Raw genomic sequence first — 19,393 nt, 5'->3', positions numbered from 1 at the left:
AATTTGCTGGGGGATGACTGAAGGCAGAGGTTTGTAGGGCAGCCTATGTGACTGCAGAGAGAACTTTATGTTGATGACTAAACAACTGTTTTCAACTCTCACAGAGCATCAGCATGAAGCCTTTTAAAGACACCTGGAAATAACAACTACATTTTCCCTCTGTGCACTTCAACAGTTGCAGTTTCTAACTCTCTATACATTCTTGGCATTACTGGATCATACTCGAAACTCGTGCCAAAGATAGACAACATCTTTTTTTTAACATAGTCTTTGATTTCTTGGAGATCACAAATGCTATGTATAAAAACACTATATAACAAAATGTTATCCAACAAGATCAATAAAAACTTGCACTTAACCACAAATCAGCTGTGTCCGAAACCAGTAAAATGCTGCCTCCGGAGGCTGCATATGGAGGTAGTAAGGGGCCAAGGCACGTCCGAATCCAATGTTCGTGTCACAAACTGAGATACCTTCATCTGATCAATTTTTGAAGGCAGCACAGATGTATCCTTTGCTGCCTATGAAATCCCGCAATCCCGTAAGTGCCATTCCACAACGGCTGAGTTGCGGCCGAAGAGGCCAAAGAGGCAGCTGATAGCCGATTTGTGTACAAATGTATGTTTTTATTCACTTTTTCCAACTTTTGATTCCATTTCTAGCGAGAAAGCAGTATTGTAGTCTCCCAATTTGGAATGTCCAATTCCCAATGCGCTCTAAGTCCTCGTGGTCGCATAGTGATTCGCTTCAGTCCGGGTGGCGGAGGACGAATCCCAGTTGCCTCCGCGTCTGAGACAGTCAACCCGCGCATCTTATCACGTGGCTTGTTGAGTGCGTTGCCACGGAGACATGCTTCACGCTCAATTCACCACGCGCCCCACCGAGAACAAACCACATTATAGCGACCACGAGGAGGTTACCCCATGTGACTCTACCCTCCCTAGCAACCGGGCCAATTTGGTTGCTTAGGAGACCTGGCTGGAGTCACTCAGCACACCCTGGGATTCGAACTAGCAAACTAGCGAACTCCAGGGGTGGTAGCCAGCGTATTTTACCACTGAGCTACCCAGGCCCCCCCAGTATTGTAGTTATTAAATATACACTTGGTCATCGCCAAAACTCTCTTGATTTTGTTCTAGATTATTAGACTATTCAGTCCAACTGAACCACAATGAAGCAGACACGTTACTTTTAGTGGACACCAGATGGTGAAAAATCAGTTGCTGGTATCCTAGCAACGATGTGTTACGCTGCCTCAGTAGCCTGTCAGAAACCAGTTTCTGGAGGTACCCTTGTACACAAATGATGTCTGCTGAGTGACTGATAGGGCAGTGAGGCAACAAGACAGCTACCTTTGGTTTCGGATGCAGCCATTGTTTCTTAGTATCTCTCATCTCTTACAAAAAAGTACTGTGGCAGTACTATAGTACAGTGATGAAACCAAATGGTAAAATCAGATACTAAAGCAATATAACACGTGCAAGAATGCTGTATAACCCAGCATCAGCACGGCTGTGATTCGGCTGCAGGCACCAGGCCACAGGCAGAGTGCCGCAGGTAATTACAGCCGTGCTGATTTAGGACCACACAGCATGATTGAGAGTGTGATATTGCTTTTAAACAACAGTTCAATGAACATGTAAATACAAAAATGAGGATAAAACTAGGGGCTGTTTTAAAAGAAAACTAAGGACTATTTATGTCACATTAGAACTAGTAATGATGGCTTTGGCTGTTTCTAACAAGTTATTAGTGAAACAAGTTGTCTGTTGCAACTATCAAGCAGTTGTGTTGTGTTAGTCAGCTTGCTGAAGATAACAGGAATTCTGGTCAAATACATCCTATTTTCTCAGTGTAAAAATATCCATCCGAGTGGGGGTCCCCCCTGTGTATTTCGTGGTAGCCGGTGCGCATGAGTAATTCACTATAGAAACTGTTCTCTCCTCCACCATGTTGAATATTTATATATCCTTCCAACGCGGAAACTTCGGTAAAAGGAAATGCCTTGAGTGTGTTTTTCATTACTCCATCTGTTCGGTCTCTCAGCTGTGATAAGCCTTAATGCTGAAGCTGTTAGTTTAACTGCATTTCCCAGTTGTAATGTAGTAGTAATCCGAGCGTTCATGGAGTGAGTGACAATGACTTCTAAGAAACCGTTCGCTGACTGACGTACGCTGAATAAATGCATGTCAACTGAACTGGCTCATAACACATAAAAATAGTCTTTTGTCACCACCTGCTGGCTAAAATCTTTAATGTCTCAGGGAAAAATGAATAGACACATTCTGTAGCTCTTTTACACATCTGCGCTGCTCTTACACTTTAATTTAGAACGGCATGAACACAGGTCCAATCAGATTCGAGGACCGGAACTAACTGTTGTTTAATTTTATATACCGTATACTATGGCATTAAATGATTACGATATTTATGTATCGTGGTATTTACATAACACAAGGTACTCAAAATATTACCATGGTACTACAAGGGTACATGTACAAAAACATGGTACTATAACAGAACAAGTTAGTGACAGACCATATATTGGCCAGACTGAAGGAAAAAAAATGCAGCTATTTGGCCAATTTGATAATATCAGACCTCTGTCCGCTGGTACGATTAACAGCAGCATCCCTACAAAACGTCTTTCTCCTAAAGTAACATTCAGTTCTTCTTTTTCAGGTAGCGCTGATGAGTTTGGAAACAAATTAGTCATGTTTTCTAAGAATCTCTGTCTTACCCAAATCAAGTTTTTCCATCTCTCTCTTGTTCTTTATCTGTCTCACACACACAGATGGGCCCTGATAGCCTTGCATGACTGACAGTGAACACAGAAAGAAATGAAGAAGATGAAGGAGGCAGAAATGAGGCACAGACAGATTGTGAGATGCACAAAGAGGGGCTCAGAGAAGATGTCAGAACTCAGGAGATTGTTCATGTCAGCATCCTAGAGCCTTTGGCTTTGAAGATTCTCTCTCATGGCAGACTAAACTGACAGACACGCCTCAGTTCAAACCACAGTGATGCGCTACACTCCATAAGTCAATGAGCAGAAGGAGGGAAAGACGCAGACAGTGAGAGAGAGAAAGAGAGGGAGAGAAAGGAGAAAAGAGTGAGAGGCTTTTTAGGGGTGCAAGACAGAAAGACAGCAGAGAGAGAGAAAGAGAGCAAGGCAGTGAGGTAAACAGCTAGACATGTGATACAGGTCTTATGTGTTCATCATGTTGCTGTTCTAACTGTATTTGAGTGAAAACGACACCTCAGCTTCAACCTCATCTGAACCTGCAGCTATCAATTATGCTCCTACTAGGGCTGGAGGATAAACTGAATATTCACAATATATTACCTACAATTTATGATGATATAAAATGATGAAACCGTGAATATTGCAATGATTTTAATGCACTTTTTATTTGGCCATTAAGTTTCAAAGGACAAGATTCAAGATCCTTTCTTGTTTTGTGGCTTGGAGTATGAGAGCGTTAAGACAGATATTTCAAAAACATTGGAATTGCAATCTGTTTGCTTGTTTTTCATATATTACTACACTACCGGTCAAAAGTTTTGAAACACTTACTCATTCTTTATTATAATTTGTTTTTTTTTTTTTTTTGTTTTTTTGTTTTTTTTCACATTTTAGAATAATAGTAAAGTCATCAAAACTATGGAATCACATAAATGGAACTATGGGAATTAGGTTGTGACTAAACAAAATCCAAAATAAATCAAAACTGTGTTATATTTTAGCATCTTCAAAGTAGTCACCCTTTGCCTAGAATTTGCAGACATGTACTCTTGACATTTTCTCAACCAACTTCTTGAGGTATCACCCTGGGATGATTTTTAAACAGTATTGAAGGAGTTCCCATCTATGTTGGGCACTTATTGGCTGCTTTTCTTTATTATTCGGTCCAAGTCATCAATTTCAAAAACGTTTTTTTTTTTAAATAAAATTTTAGTTTTGTAATTAAATAAATTTATATGGTGGCACAATTATATTTTTGTCTACAAAACTCATTTCAAACATTTAAGCATACACCTTCAGATCAAAAGATTTTTAAGATCATGAGAAACATTTCAGGCAAGTGTTTCAAAACTTTTGACCAGTAGTGTATGTATGTAGGTAAATATTGCTGCTTTGTACCAACCCGTTCTCACTTCAAAGGGGTCAAGTATTCGAATTTGTACAGAAGCTCCATTATAACTATATGTATTGTTATATATATTTGTGCATACAAATGAATGATTTAACTATCCTTTCTCTTTGTGGTCACTAAGCGAAAACAGTGTTGATAACATGCCTTGATTATTTTTGTTATATTGAAGTTGAATCTTCTTGGCATAAATGGCTGTTTCGTTGAAATGATGGTTCAAATGATTATAGAAAAAAAAAAAAACACTTTTAAGCCATTTCACAGCAAACACATTAAAATCGAGAGGCCAAAGATAAACAAAATATTAAGATTTAATTAATTTAATCCAACAGTCAACCAGGTGGTATCAACCATAAGAGCAAGAGTATACTTTGAAGCTTATGTCTAGATATTCAGATATTCATTACTGAATAATAATGCACATTTTAGAGTTATCTTACTGTCCTTTAAAGCATAGACCGAATGTTCTCAAATTAAATTAATCAAAGCAGACGATCTACATGTGACAGATCATTTATTACCGAAATATATCTACAGTTGAAGTCAGAAGTTTACATACAATTAGGTTGAAGTCATTAAAACTAATTTTTTAACCACTCCGCAGATTTCATATTAGCAAACTATAGTTTTGGCAAGTCGTTTAGGACATCTACTTTGTGCATGACACAAGTAATTTTTCCAACAATTGTTTACAGACAGATTGTTTCACTTTTAATTGACTATATCACTATTCAAGTGGGTCAGAAGTTTACATACACTAAGTTAACTGTGCCTTTAAGCAGCTTGGAAAATTCCATAAAATAAAATTTTCAATTAGCTTCTGATAGGAGGTGTACTGAATTGGAGATGTACCTGTGGATGTATTTTAAGGCCTACCTTCAAACTCAGTGACTCTTTGTTTGACATCATGGGAAAATCAAAAGAAATCAGCCAAGACCTCAGAAAAAAAAATGTGGACCTCCACAAGTCTGGTTCTTCCTTGGGAGCAATTTGCAAATGCCTGAAGGTACCACATTCATCTGTACAAACATTAGTACGCAAACATAAACACCATGGGACCACACAGCCATCATACCGCTCAGGAAGGAGATGCATTCTGTCTCCTAGAGATGAGTGTAGTAGGGCTGCCCCCTGATAGTCGACCAAAGGTTAGTCAATGAGAAGAGTCTTGGTCGACCAAGTTTTGATTGGTCGGTTGGTCACAGAAAAAACTCCACATAAAACCGGCGAACACCATTATTACTGCTGGATGGACGCTAGGTGGCACTATGGGGTAATTTTCGTTAAGCAGGGTTAGGGTTAAGCCTACACAATAAAGCAAGACACCTTGATTTCAAACTTTGAACTTTATTTTTTATTTATTTTAACTAAAAATTCAAATGAAACTTGAAAAAAAACAAAAACAAATTAAGTGCAATTAAAATGTGTGTTGTTAAACTTTTTGAAAGATGGTTTTACAACAGTTGTGAAGGACAACATCTCTCTGGCAAAGAACCAACTTCATCTGTGCATTCTCTACCAGTCGGATTCGGGTATTTCGTTGTCCAGGAAAAATACATCATGTGTGTGAATAAATCTGTTTTGTTCCCTCCTTCACGATATAGATATAGATATATATATATATATTGCAATATCCAATTACATCAGAAACCCCTGGGCTGATGGATCAGTGAATATTCTTGAAAATGTAATTCATTTATTAAAAAAACCGAAAAACTTAAATCAAATACATTTCTAAATTCAAATTGCACTCCAAACAAAACGAAAAAGCAATTAAAATAATGAAGTGATAAAAGAATAATATATATATATATATATATATATATATATATATACACACACACACACACACATACACATACACCTTTCCATTTACCGTCAGGCAAGAATCCATCTAAACCTGCAGGCGGAAAATTACTTACACAAATGAAGACATAAAAACTATTATAAATGTAAAAATAATCATTATAATGATGATAATAATCACTGAAATATAAATCATGGTTCGAGGTGAGCGTGTTTATGTATTATTTTAATCACAGCTATAGAAGCTGCAGAGTTGCGTTCACAATGAACTGCTCTGTGGAAATAAATTGAACTGAACTCAAAGCAACTCCTGAGCTGAGATGTCTGAGGTCATTTGCAGCACTCATAGACGATACTGTTCTTGCAAAAAAATAAAAAATAAAATAAAATCAGAAGACAGAAACAAAGAGTGAGAACCTTTTACATGCGTGAGTTACACGAGACTGCACGCCTCCATACAAACATACATGTGCATTGACGGCTTTTCATCTGTTCTTAATTATATAATAAATTGTGTTTCTTCAAGCGCGTATCTGTGTGTCTACAGGCACATTATTTGTTATATTAATTTGATAATAATAATAGCCTAATAATAATAATAATAACTTAATACATTAATGGGAAAACGAGCCAAATATCATCTTGACATTGTCAAAGGCATCAGCTATTGGCGATCACTCTGACCATTGTCGATCCCCCGAGATCATCATCTGTCAGCACAACCCTAATGTGCATTTCCCTCTATAAATTTGCAAAATGTTCAGACAGTCTCCTTGCTGGTTTTTCCGACACATTCAGAATCATTACCGCTTTTGCCGGTGTTGCTGCGGCTCGCTTCATGTGTGCGCTTGTAAAATGTATATTTTAAAGGCTCAATATTACGGTTTAGTATTTCGCTGTAATGTAGAACAGTATTAGCAATGTTACTTATAACATTCTTTCTCAGCCCTGGAACTCAAACCATTTTCTGATGCCCCCCAAAATATATATAAGTAATTAAATTAATATCATAAATGTGCAACTAGTTGACTAAGGCTTAAATTAACTCCTACTTTTCGACTAGGAAAATCTTTGGTCGGGGGCAGCCCTAGAATGTAGTATGGTGCAAAAAGTGTAAATCAATCCCAGAACAAAAGCAAAGGACCTTGTGAAGATGCTGGAGGAAACAGGTAGACAAGTATCTATATCCACAGAAAAACATGCCCTATATCGACATAACCTGAAAGGCTGCTCAGCAAGGAAGATGCCAGTGCTCCAAAACTGCCATAAAAACAGACTACAGTTTGCAAGTGCACATGGGGACAAAGATTTTACTTTTTGGAGAAATGTTCCCTGGTCTAATGGAACAAAAATTTTACCTTTTGGCCATAATGTCCATCGTTATGTTTGGAGGAAAAAGGGTGAGGCTTGCAAGCCGAAGAACACCATCCCAACCGTGAAGCATGGGGGTGGCAGCATCATGTTGTGGGGGTGCTTTGCTGCAGGAGGGACTGGTACACTTCACAAAATACATGTCATCATGAGGAAGGAAAATGATGTGGATATATTGAAGCAACATCTCAAGACATCAGCCAGGAAGTTAAAGCTCGGTCGCAAATGGGTCTTCCAAATGGACAATGACCCCAAGCATACCTCCAAAATTGTGGCAAAATGTCATCACAAAGCCCTGACCACAATCTGTCAGGCCTACAAACCTGACTCAGTCATGGGCCAGAATTCCAGCAACTTATTGTGAGAAGCTTGTGGAAGGCTACCCACTGGGAATGTGATGAATGAAATAAAAGTTGAAATAAATCACTCTACTATTATTCTAACATTTCACATTCTTAAAATAGAGTGATCCTAACTGACCTAAGACAGGGAATGTTTTCTACGATTAAATGTCAGGAATTGTGAAAAACTGAGTTTAAATGTATTTGGCTAAGGTGTATGTAAACTTCTGACTTCAACTGTATATCTACACTTGTTTAGCCTATTTTTAAAATGTACACATTTGAATTTCATGACAAAATTCCATCAAACTGAACTGTGTAATTTTTAACTAAATTAAATTAACAAAATTTCTATTTTGTTAAAGATTACTAAATTAAATTTTATGGAATTTTGTTATGAAACTGACATGCATAAGTGTATATCCATATCTATAACCAAAAATATAATTCCATGAGGCATAGTTATATGTTTGTGATACGCAAACAATAAACAAGGGCCACAATTTTCGGAAATGAACAACAAATTAGTGGCTTATCTGCCATGTCACTGACGTAATTATCGTGGAGACATGCTTAAAGGGACAGTTAACAAAAAAATAAAATTCAGTGATTATTTACTCACCCCTGTTTTGTTATAACCCCACATGACTTTCTTTCTTTTTTAACACAAAAGGAGAAACTTTTAATGATTCTTGTGCTCAGTGATGTCAAACAATGCCAGTTTGTTTATGGTAACCACCTCTTCAAGCTTCAAAAGGATGCAAATGTATAATTCAGAAGTCTAATTAATTATTGTATGCAACTCATGCCTTGTTCTAAAGGCATACAATATTGTTTGGTGAGAAACAACCAGAAATTTGATGTATTATTTAGTGAAAATCTTCACCGACCGTTGCTCTCCTGTGCACGTTCATGTTAGTGCACGAGACCAACAGCATACACGGCCCCCACTCACAAAACTGGGCGTTCAAGCAAAAACTTGTTTTGTTATCTCTTGGCACAGTGATAGTAACAACAGAACACAACACAGTTGCACACAAACCAAAGAACAAAACATGTCTGAAGTCGTAAAGGAGATGCATTTCTATGCCCTGCCTTATTCGTATAATCCGGTGAACTCGGAAATCAAACTGAGAGAGGTAGAAGAGGCTGTACAATAGGAGTACAGGAGACCAAAGTGTTTTGGAGGTTTTGGATGTTTTGCTTAAAGAAAGTGAACTGAAATACCGGAGAGAAAAGTGGAGGGAGCGGAATATCTGTCACTTATCCATTTTGAACCGGTGTATGTGTGATACAACTCTGACTGACGAGAGCGAGACCTCAGCAGAACAGTTGGTAGGTGTGACATCCTCGGCCAAAATCAAGTCGTTTTGAACCAGCTAATGAGATGCTGGTTTCAAAATACTGTTATGAGAAGACTTTTCAGACATGTTTTGTAAAATCGGTTCTCTAATTTCATCTCTCGATCGGAGGCCATGTATTCTGCTGCTTTCATGCACTCACATGAATGCGCACAGGAGAGCAACAGTCTGTAAAGATTTACACTAAATAATACATAAGATTTCGGTTTGTTTCTCAACAAACCTTATCATATGCCTTCAGAACAAGGCATGAGTCACATACATTTATTTATCAGACTTCTGAATTATACGTCTGCATCCTTTTTTGAAGCTTGAAAAGGTGGTCACCATAATCTGATATTGTATGACATCACTAACTGAACACAATATTTTTTCAAAATTTCTCTCTTTCTGTTTAGAAAAATAAAGAAACTCATATGGGTTTATAACAATAACATGTGGTGATTGATTTTAAATTTTGGGGTCAACTATCCCTTTAAGATCACAAAAAGGATTACATGTCCAGGTGACATGGAGAAAACAGTAGCAAACTTGTAAAAAAAAAAAAAAAAAAGTAAACAACTTGTTGCCAAAGTTCCACAGTGGTGCATGATTACTTCTGTTTAAAACTCTGCGAAGAGGGACAACAATGTCATATTCTGGTCTCATAACTTCTCAGCTGATTTATGGGGCACAGCAGAACATGAGCATGAGGGGAAAGAGAGAGAAAGATAAAGAGGGGAAGACAGCAGGAGGAAATGCATTCACTATTCATTTATTACAGAGGGAGTGCACGAGGGCACAACTTAGACACAAAAACAAGCCGCAAGCCGCATCTCTAACTCTGTCATAAATTATGGATGTTGTCTGATGTCTCCTAACTGCTGTGGGGCTCTCAGGGGGCCTTCTCAGCAGCAGACCTCACAGAAGAGTCCAACTTATAATGTAGAGTTTTCTCCTCTCAATGTCAGTTCCAGCATAGGGAGTGCTTTTCAAAAGCATGGGTCATGGACTTGTGCACCAGTGGTAAAATACATTACCGGAAAAGAACAGCTCACTTTAATACTTTTTATAAGAGGAAATGGACATAAAGTGATTCTCCAAATTATAATTGCTGAGGCAAGCTTCACTGTGTTTTTCAAGACCCCTAATCCTAAATTATGATGTTCTGAATCTTCTGTGTAATTTGTACTGCATCAATTGTGCTGTGGATATGAATGATACTCAAATCATGCGGCTTGTTGATGAGAGGTCTGCTATTACTTTTCTAAGTGATTAGGCTTGTGATTTTTGTCTGGTGGAAAAAAAGTGGATTAAAAAATTCCATAGAGGGACCAGAGTCATATCTAAGGACCAAAATACACAGCATGGTCTGAAAAAAATAACGTGACAGTGGCAACATTTTTGTAAAATGAAATTACGTGGTTCATCACATGTATCACAATAGTTGCGAGGTGAGATATCCACTGTTATGAGTGAGTTAAATGTTCTCACAAACAGATGAGATTAAGTTAATGCTTTATCGAGTTTTAAATAAAAAAAACTAAAAAAAAAAAACTACCTCCCTAACCTAAACCTTAAACCTGAACAACCGTGTCATAAAAAGCAAATGTGAGATTAAAACCAGACAAGGTTTTGAGTTTAAACAACCAAAACCAACGTCCCTCCCCTAAACATTAAAAATGCTTGTTTTTAAAAGGCTTGGGATGTTATAGATATCTGTACCCTGGCATGTAGACCATGATTTAGAAGTTGGATTAACAGACTTCAGTCTGAATAGAGTCTGATGACATCTTCCGTCATCACTGTTTATCATTAGCCCTTTATGACTAACCCAACAGTAAGACTTGACTTACTTTAGAACACAGGACATACCGACATAAACAGGAAACTGCAGTTTGGCAAATCCTCCACAGCACAGTCAGCGAATGAGACCATAGAGAAATAACATTATTAAAGCTTCTAAGAAGCACTATATTCAGCTGTTCTTATAAACCCCATTTACACCTGGTATTAAAGGGATAGTTCACTCAAAAATGGAAATTCTCTCATAATTTACTCACGCTCATGCCATCCCAGATGTATATGACTTTCTTTCTGATGTATAACACAAAGATTTTTAGAAGAATATGTCAGCTCTGTAGGTCCATACAATGCAAGTGGATAGTGATCAGCACTTTAAAGCTCCAAAAATCACAGACAAAAGTAATCCATATGACTCCAGTGGTTAAATTGATGTCTTCTAAATTGACACGATGGTTTTGCATGAGGAACAGATTATTACAGATTGTGTTTGATATCAACACAGATGAGAAGCACGAACATCTGATGCTACTTTATTACAGCAATCCACTAAAATAACAGATAATTCTGCTCGAAACTTTGCATTTGTGCTTAGGTTAAATTTCAACTGCCTCTGATCTGAGAAACAGCATGCAGGTTTTATTCACAAATGTATTTGTATTTTCTGAATTTGTTGTGCTTTAATGTCGTGCAGTAACACACTGACATAGTGACTGATGTATGTTGTCTTTTATTTAGAGACCCTCCCCTTGAAATCTGACCACAAGTGGTCACAGGAGACATGTTTAAGTGACCAGGTGTAAACGGCGATGTGTCTCACCTGACCACATGTGATCAGATTACCCCAGACGTATCTTAATACCAGGTGTAAACGGGGTCATAGATACACACTCAAGCCAGCATGCTACCAAAGTCAGAGAGGATGTTTGTTTGCTGCATAGTGGGAAGAAAGTATTTTTAAACTATTAGTACCATCAAGCGAAAATCTGAGTATGGAATGATAGGGACACAGAAGGGAGGCCACTTGTCTTCTGCCCACTCTGTTTTAGAAATCGTGTATTGTCAGAGTATTTACTGTATTTGATGAAGGACGCACTTCTCGGCCGGTAAAACAGTAAGTTGTTTAGGTATGCATGTGAGTAGTATGAATAGATTCCAGACATTTTATATATATATAATTTTATATATGGATTGTTCTCCCAAATGAGAACATCCCAAAATGTCCCTAAGGTTTTATCCGACTGAGCTTACTTCTGGGTACTTTGTGCCCAAACTATAACGAATGAGGTACACGCACAAACACCAAAAACTCTCATAACACATAATCATAAACATAAACATAAACTCCACAAATTTACAGTCTCAAAGCTCTACAGCACATCTTGACACATTTACACATCTCCAAGCTCAAACAAAGCAGATTATCCAAATAAATGCTTCATTTCTTGACTCAGAAAACAAAGGCTACTTTTAATATGGTATGCTGTGTATTTCATTGTCCCTGTAGTTCAATAAACACCACACTAAACTCTTTAAATATATCAGATATGACAGACAGTGGTATAAGGACACTGTACTCTTGTTTGTATGCTGAAACAGAAATCCAAACAAATCAATGCAGGCCGAGCCTCGGAGAGACTGAGCCTCCACCATTGCCAATTACTGCATCGCAGAAACAAACACTGTGGAAGTGAACTGGAAGATATGGCTGCGAGCAAGTACCCGTAGTTTTGCAGTGGTGTATGTGTGAGGCCGGGGGTGGGCAGGAGGGTCTGGATACACTCACACAGGCAGGTTTGCCGGGTCTGGCAGTGCAGGCAGGCCACTCTGTAATTTACAGAGGTGGAATGCAGCATGCAGCCATGGGTGCTAATTACAGAGTGTTCATCTCTCTCTCTCTCTCTGACTGTGAGCCAGCCAACCAAAACCAGCCGACTCCCACACTGCTCTGCTGTCAGCAGCAACCTTCAGACAAAATACAGAAGTGCACACGCACACACACACACAGCTGTTTGAATAATCTAACATCTATGACTCAGATGACTACAGTATGCACACAACAAAAACCCACATAAAGGTTTCCTACAAATTGATTGTAATAGACTCTATTACAAAGCCACTGAAAACTGACTACATATAAGTCTAATAACCTCTCTTGATTGTAAATATGTCCTGTTAAGTTTTAGCTGCTATTGGTCATTCTACTGGCCATGCTATTGGCCAGGGCACACATATTGCATGTTCTCTTGGAGGTCTCTTGGGCAAATGCACTGATGCCTGTGTGTTGACACCAAATTCTTTGAAACCCATCAATGAATTGCATCCCTTCCCTCCCCCTCTCACTATGTAGAAATGCAGTTTGTGCCTATCTGTATTCATACAGATCCCCTTCCCACACTCACACATTACGAGAGAAGCAAACCCACACAAACCTATTCGATACAGCAACATGTACAGTGTGTGCACGCACATCCATAGAAACAGTCTCTGTCCAACTCACTAACCAAATTTTGTTTTATTTAATGAGTTGGATTATACTGGAGAGAGTCAGCAGGACATGCGCAGACAACTCAACTCTCGGAAACACCCACCCTTCAGTGTTAAAATTAAATGTTACAGTTTATATATATATCAGTTGAATTCAAAAGTTTGCATACCCTGGCAGAAACTGTGAAATTTTGGCATTGATTTTGAAAATATGATTGATCATGCAAAAAAAAAAAAAAAAAGAAACTGTTTTTTATTTAAGGTTAGTGATCATATGAAGCCATTTATTATCACATAGTTGTTTGGCTCCTTTTTAAATCATAATGGTAACAGAAATCACCCAAATGGCCCTGATCAAAAGTTTACATACCCTTGAATGTTTGGCCTTGTTACAGACACACAAGGTGACACACACAGGTTTAAATGGCAATTAAAGGTTAATTTCCCACACCTGTGGCTTTTTAAATTGCAATTAGTGTCTGTGTATAAATAGTCAATGAGTTTGTTAGCGCTCACGTGGATGCACTGAGCAGGCTAGATACTGAGCCATGGGGAGCAGAAAAGAACTGTCAAAAGACCTGCGTAACAAGGTAATGGAACTTCATAAAGATGGAAAAGGATATAAAAAGATATCCAAAGCCTTGAAAATGCCAGTCAGTACTGTTCAATCACTTATTAAGAAGTGGAAAATTTGGGGATCTCTTGATACCAAGCCAAGGTCAGGTAGACCAAGAAAGATTTCAGCCACAAATGCCAGAAGAATTGTTCAGGATACAAAGAAAAACCCACAGGTAACCTCAGGAAAAATACAGGCTGCTCTGGAAAAAGACGGTGTGGTTGTTTCAAGGAGCACAATACTTGTTGACCCCTCTCCAAACATAGTGCTTATGGTTGTGACCATAACGCTCTATTTTGGTCTCGTCACTCCAAATTACAGTGTGCCAGAAGCTGTGAGGCGTGTCAAGGTGTTGTTGGAAATATTGTAACCGGGCTTTTTTGTGGTATTGTCTTCTTTCTGGCAACTCGACCATGCAGTTAATTTTTGTTCAAGTATCGTCGTATTGTGCTCCTTGAAACAACCACACCGTCTTTTTCCAGAGCAGCCTGTATTTCTCCTGAGTTTACCTGTGGGTTTTTCTTTGTATCCCGAACAATTCTTCTGGCAGTTGTGGCTGAAATCTTTCTTGGTCTACCTGATCTTGGCTTGGTATCAAGAGATCCCTGAATTTTCCACTTAATAAGTGAATGAACAGTACTGACTGGCAGTTTCAAGGCTTTGGATATCTTTTTATATCCTTTTCCATCTTTATAAAGTTCCATTACCTTGTTACGCAGGTCTTTTGACAGTTCTTTTCTGCTCCCCATGGCTCAGTATCTAGCCTGCTCAGTGCATCCACGTGAGAGCTAACAAACTCATTGACTATTTATACACAGACACTAATTGCAATTTAAAAAGTCACAGGTGTGGGAAATTAACCTTTAATTGCCATTTAAACCTGTGTGTGTCACCTTGTGTGTCTGTAACAAGGCCAAACATTCAAGGGTATGTAAACTTTTGATCAGGGCCATTTGGGTGATTTCTGTTATCATTATGATTTAAAAAAGGAGCCAAACAACTATGTGATGATAAATGGCTTCATATGATCACTATCCTTAAATAAAAGACAGTTTTTTGCATGATCAGGCATATTTTCAAAATCAATGCCAAAATTTCACAATTTCTGCCAGGGTATGCAAACTAATATATATATATATATATAGAGAGAGAGAGAGAGAGAGAGAGAGAGAGAGAGACATAAAAGGAAGAGGCAGGGAGTGAAGGGTTGCAGATAAACTATTATAGCTGAAACTGAGCGCTTGATGGGCTTAAGGTCCAGCTCATTATCACAGATTTGTCAGATATGTAATGAAGTTCTGCCAGATCTAATACAACTTTCATCAAGCATTAGTTCTAGAGCTTGCTGCCTCACATTTATATGCACAGTTCTCAATGTTTTCCCCCACTTTAAGACAGAAAGGGCTGTTTTCCCTCTAATGTCAGTTGCAAAAATATTATACCAAAAATATTTGACAGGCCACCGGAAACAAAGGCAAAAAAGAAGGGTAACTACTTTTAGTGACTTTTATTCACTCAGTAACAAGACTGACATTTTTCTAATGGTCCTCATTCAATCACCATCAAGCCATAAAGGGATAGTCCACCCAAAAATGAAAATTCTCTCATAAGTCTCCGTTAAGTCTCCAGTGGTTAAATCCATATCTTCTAAAGCAATATGATAGGTGTGGGTGAGAAACAGATCAATATTTATGTCCTTTTTTCCTGTAAATGTCCACTTTCACTTCCACATTCCTCTTCTTTTGTTTTTTTGTCCATAAGCATTCTTCATGCATATCACCACCTACTGGTCTGGACAGGTCAAAGGTGGAGATTTATGGTGAAAAAAAAAAAAAAAAAAGGACTTAAATATTGATCTGTTTCTCACCCACACCTATCATATCACTTCTAAATCATGCATTTACCCACTGGAGTCATATTAATTATTTTTAAGCTGACGTTATGTGATTTTTGGAGTCACCATTCACTTGCATTGACTGGACCTACAGAGCTGAGATATTCATCTAAAAATCTTTGTTTGTGTTCTACAGCACAAAGAAAGTCATACACATTAGGGATGGCATGAGGGTGAGTAAATGATGAGAGAAAATTATTTTTTGGGTGAATTCTCTCTTTAAACCATCAGAGTCAGGACGAGTATAGAGGGGTTATAGGTTAATAGGAGCTAATCCACTAAATTCTATATTGTGCTCGAAAGCAGTTTACCTATGATAAGACCATCACAGTAATAAGCTATCCCGTTGTTGCCCGATAAGATGTTACGAGAGGTCTACAACCGAGGAGAATTTTCAGACTAATGTATTATTCGCTGTTTATGCTCCGAGAGATAAGGCTCAGATTAAACGTTGTCTTTTATCTGCGTGCAGCACATACAAAAGACACTGTTTCAATTTAATTAATTGCCCACAAGACAAGGTGCGAGGCAATTATTCTCTGTATTTGGAAACTCGTGTGAAAAGATTGACAATTACGACAGTAAGTGGGAACACAGCAGGAACCGCGCTCTTTGTTGTGACAAGCAGTGTCTCAATCTAGTGTGCTACCAACCAAGGCTGCATTTTTGACATCAGATGCACGACGCGGAATGTTGCCTTTGAAAGCGCCTATGAAGCTAACAAATGCTGTCTAGGTAGGGATCTCACTATGTTTAGAGACAGCTATTGAGTCATCCTGGGCGAGTTGGGCTACCTGATGATGCTGATCCCAGAAAATAATTAATTGAATGCTTGTCAAGTCATGAATCTTCCCCAACCCCACCCCCATAGAGATATATATAGACATATACATACATATAAAACAGAAGATAAATACAGCAGTCAATAAATAAGTAAATGCATATAATAAACAATGTTTTTTTTTTCTTAGAGATATAATAATTAGCCTATAGATGTCAACTTGAAACATCTCCTGTCAAAAAGAGCTGGTCATAGGAGCAGCAACAGTGCATATGCTGGGTCTAAAGCTGCATTTCTCAATTAAACTATAACCTACACTTTAAAAGCACATTTACATCAGAGTCAGACACACAGGCTGCACACGCATTAGCGTGCATGATGCTGAGGGACACTGTGACAAAAAGTTGGATCTAAAGACAAGGTGTACTGATGGACATAATTCAATTACATTTTACGGATTGAAAATAATCGCAAATCTTTTTTTATTATTTTGTTTGGCTGACAGGAGTAATAGGCTTGTCTTGACTTGGATACAGCACTTTCATACTTTCATATGAACTTTCATAAGCCTACCTGCATGATGTTCAGCTGAAGGTGCGGCCCCTTCTGAGAAGACTGCTGCTTTTAGAGCTGAGCAAATGCAATGTTTTTGACTGTGTCCTAACAGAAAATAAACATCAGCAAGTCTTCTTAGAAAAATACGTGTTCAGTTTCGAAGCCGCTGACAGTAATCCAAGTGACTTTTCTTGCTTGTCGTCTTGAGTTTCATGAGCAGACGCGGTGCCGCGCGACTCAATCTCGAGCACCAAACACACGCCACGGCTGTTTCACTCTCAGCTGTCTGTCTCCAGCTCAGGCAGACAACAAAAGTATACCCGTTACCGTACTGCTTCGAAGTGCAGCGCACATGAAAACATGTACCAAACATACCTGTACCTGTGCATATGTGTGTTGTCTGGTATTAAAGGGATAGTTCACCCAAAAATTAAAATTCTCTCATTATTTACTCACCCTCATGCCATACCAGATGTGCATGACTTTCTTTCTTCTGCTGAACACATTTGAAGAAAAATAAAAAATTATCTTAGCTCAGTAGGTCCTTAAAATGCAAGTGGATGGTGATCAGACTTTTGAAGCTCCAAAAAGAACAGATAGTCAGCATAAACTTCATCCATATGACTCCTGTGGTTAAATTAAAGTCTTCTAAAGCAACACGATGTGTATTTTACGGTGTGAAAAAGATCAGTATTTAAGTCCTTTTTTAACTACAAAGCATCGCCTCAGATCAGCAGCAGTATGCGTGTGTGACATAATTATGTTGGCATGTTCATGTGACAACTGATGCACATGCGACACCCGGAAGAGCAGCGCTGTTTACAGCTGAGTAGGAGGAACGCTGTACAGAAGCTTCGTTGGTTTTGGTTTAGGTCTGTATTTATATCTGTTTGTTTTCTCACAATGGTGTGTTTGTGTGCTTATCCTGGATGTCTCAACCGAGAGAAAAACTTGATTACGTCCGTAACATGCCAATGCAAATTCATCACACAAGAGACCACATGAACTCAGCGCTCTCGGCAACAGGAAGTGTAATTCCGAAAATATACTGTGATAAACCAATAATTTGGTCTTTTGTTTCATAAAAAAAAAAAATATTGGAACAAAATTAACAGGTTATTAACCTGTTACCAGCATTTAAAAATATTGTTTTCACTCTGGAACAATTGAAATGGATTTCGTTCCTATTTTTGGTTACATTCTGCAACAAAAATGTGTTTTTGTTTTTTTGTTTTCTTTGTTTGAACCGTTTTTAGTCACTTTTCAAAAGTGTCCAACAGACCTTATACAGAGCCTTTTGACGGGTATGAAAAGAGGCTGTGAGGGATACACTTAGGGTTATAATCAGTTCACTAGCTCCCTATGTTGAATTAGTATATCATGAACACAAATTCAGGCACTGGCAAGGGTGTTGATCGACTGAGCATTGTGACACTTATGGCTTAATCACCTGCCACATGATTATGAGCTCGGGCATTAAAACACAGCTGGTATTAAAGGAAAAGTTCACCCAAAAATGAAAATTCTCTCATTATTTACTCACCCTCATGCCATCACAGATGTGTATAACTTTCTTCTGCAGAACACAAATTAAGACATTTAGAAGAATATTTCACCTCTGTAGGTCCATAAAATGCAAGTAAATGGTGACTAGAACATCAAAGCTCCCTGATCAGTGCCCTGACTACTGAACTAGGGAGCTGACTGAGATGCACCCTTAGTCTCTTCAGTGGGTTGTACTGTTCGGCTGACAAACATTAAAAAACATCTTTAAAAAAAAAAAAATACAAATAAATAAAAATTCAGTAAACAAAACACTTCAGAATACCTGAGTTGTTATAAATACAGCGGCCCACACAGCTTGGTTTTCATTCTAAAAATTCAATATGGCATTACTCCAACTAAGATACATAATGGGGGGGGGGGGGTTAACTATAATAAAGCAAGTAGAGTTTGGCTGGTCATGTGATCATAATCCAGTATGTCAACCTCCATGAGGTAACCTACTCCATTTAAAATATGTCTGCATTTATTAGACTATTATGTGCAGGTTTGGGGAGTAACGGAATACATGTAACGGGATTATGTATTTAAAATACAAAATATAAGTAACTGTATTCCACTACAGTTACAATTTAAATCATTGGTAATTAGAATACAGTTACATTCAAAAAGTATTTTGATTACTGAAGAGATTACTTTGCATTTTATTGTCATTTGTTTCATTTAATATTTAGTCCTTTCA

At 38.1% G+C, this 19,393-nt stretch overlaps 1 protein-coding gene across 1 annotated transcript in view; it reads right to left on the bottom strand.

The window, feature by feature from the left end:
* The window catches only part of LOC127414340 (docking protein 4-like), an 88,203-nt gene extending 70,777 nt beyond the window's left edge, over nucleotides 1-17,426 (bottom strand). The window contains exon 1 of the mRNA XM_051652325.1: nucleotides 17,167-17,426. The gene's annotated coding sequence lies outside the window, so the exon portion shown is untranslated. The remainder of the gene's footprint in view (nucleotides 1-17,166) is intronic.
* Between the last annotated feature and the right edge of the window lie 1,967 nt (nucleotides 17,427-19,393).

This window comes from Myxocyprinus asiaticus, chromosome 1, assembly GCF_019703515.2.
Source record: "Myxocyprinus asiaticus isolate MX2 ecotype Aquarium Trade chromosome 1, UBuf_Myxa_2, whole genome shotgun sequence".
In the NCBI taxonomy this organism is placed as follows: Eukaryota; Metazoa; Chordata; class Actinopteri; order Cypriniformes; family Catostomidae; genus Myxocyprinus; species Myxocyprinus asiaticus.
Note: the sequence above shows the minus strand (reverse complement) of the source record. Positions and strands in the feature narration are given on the sequence as shown.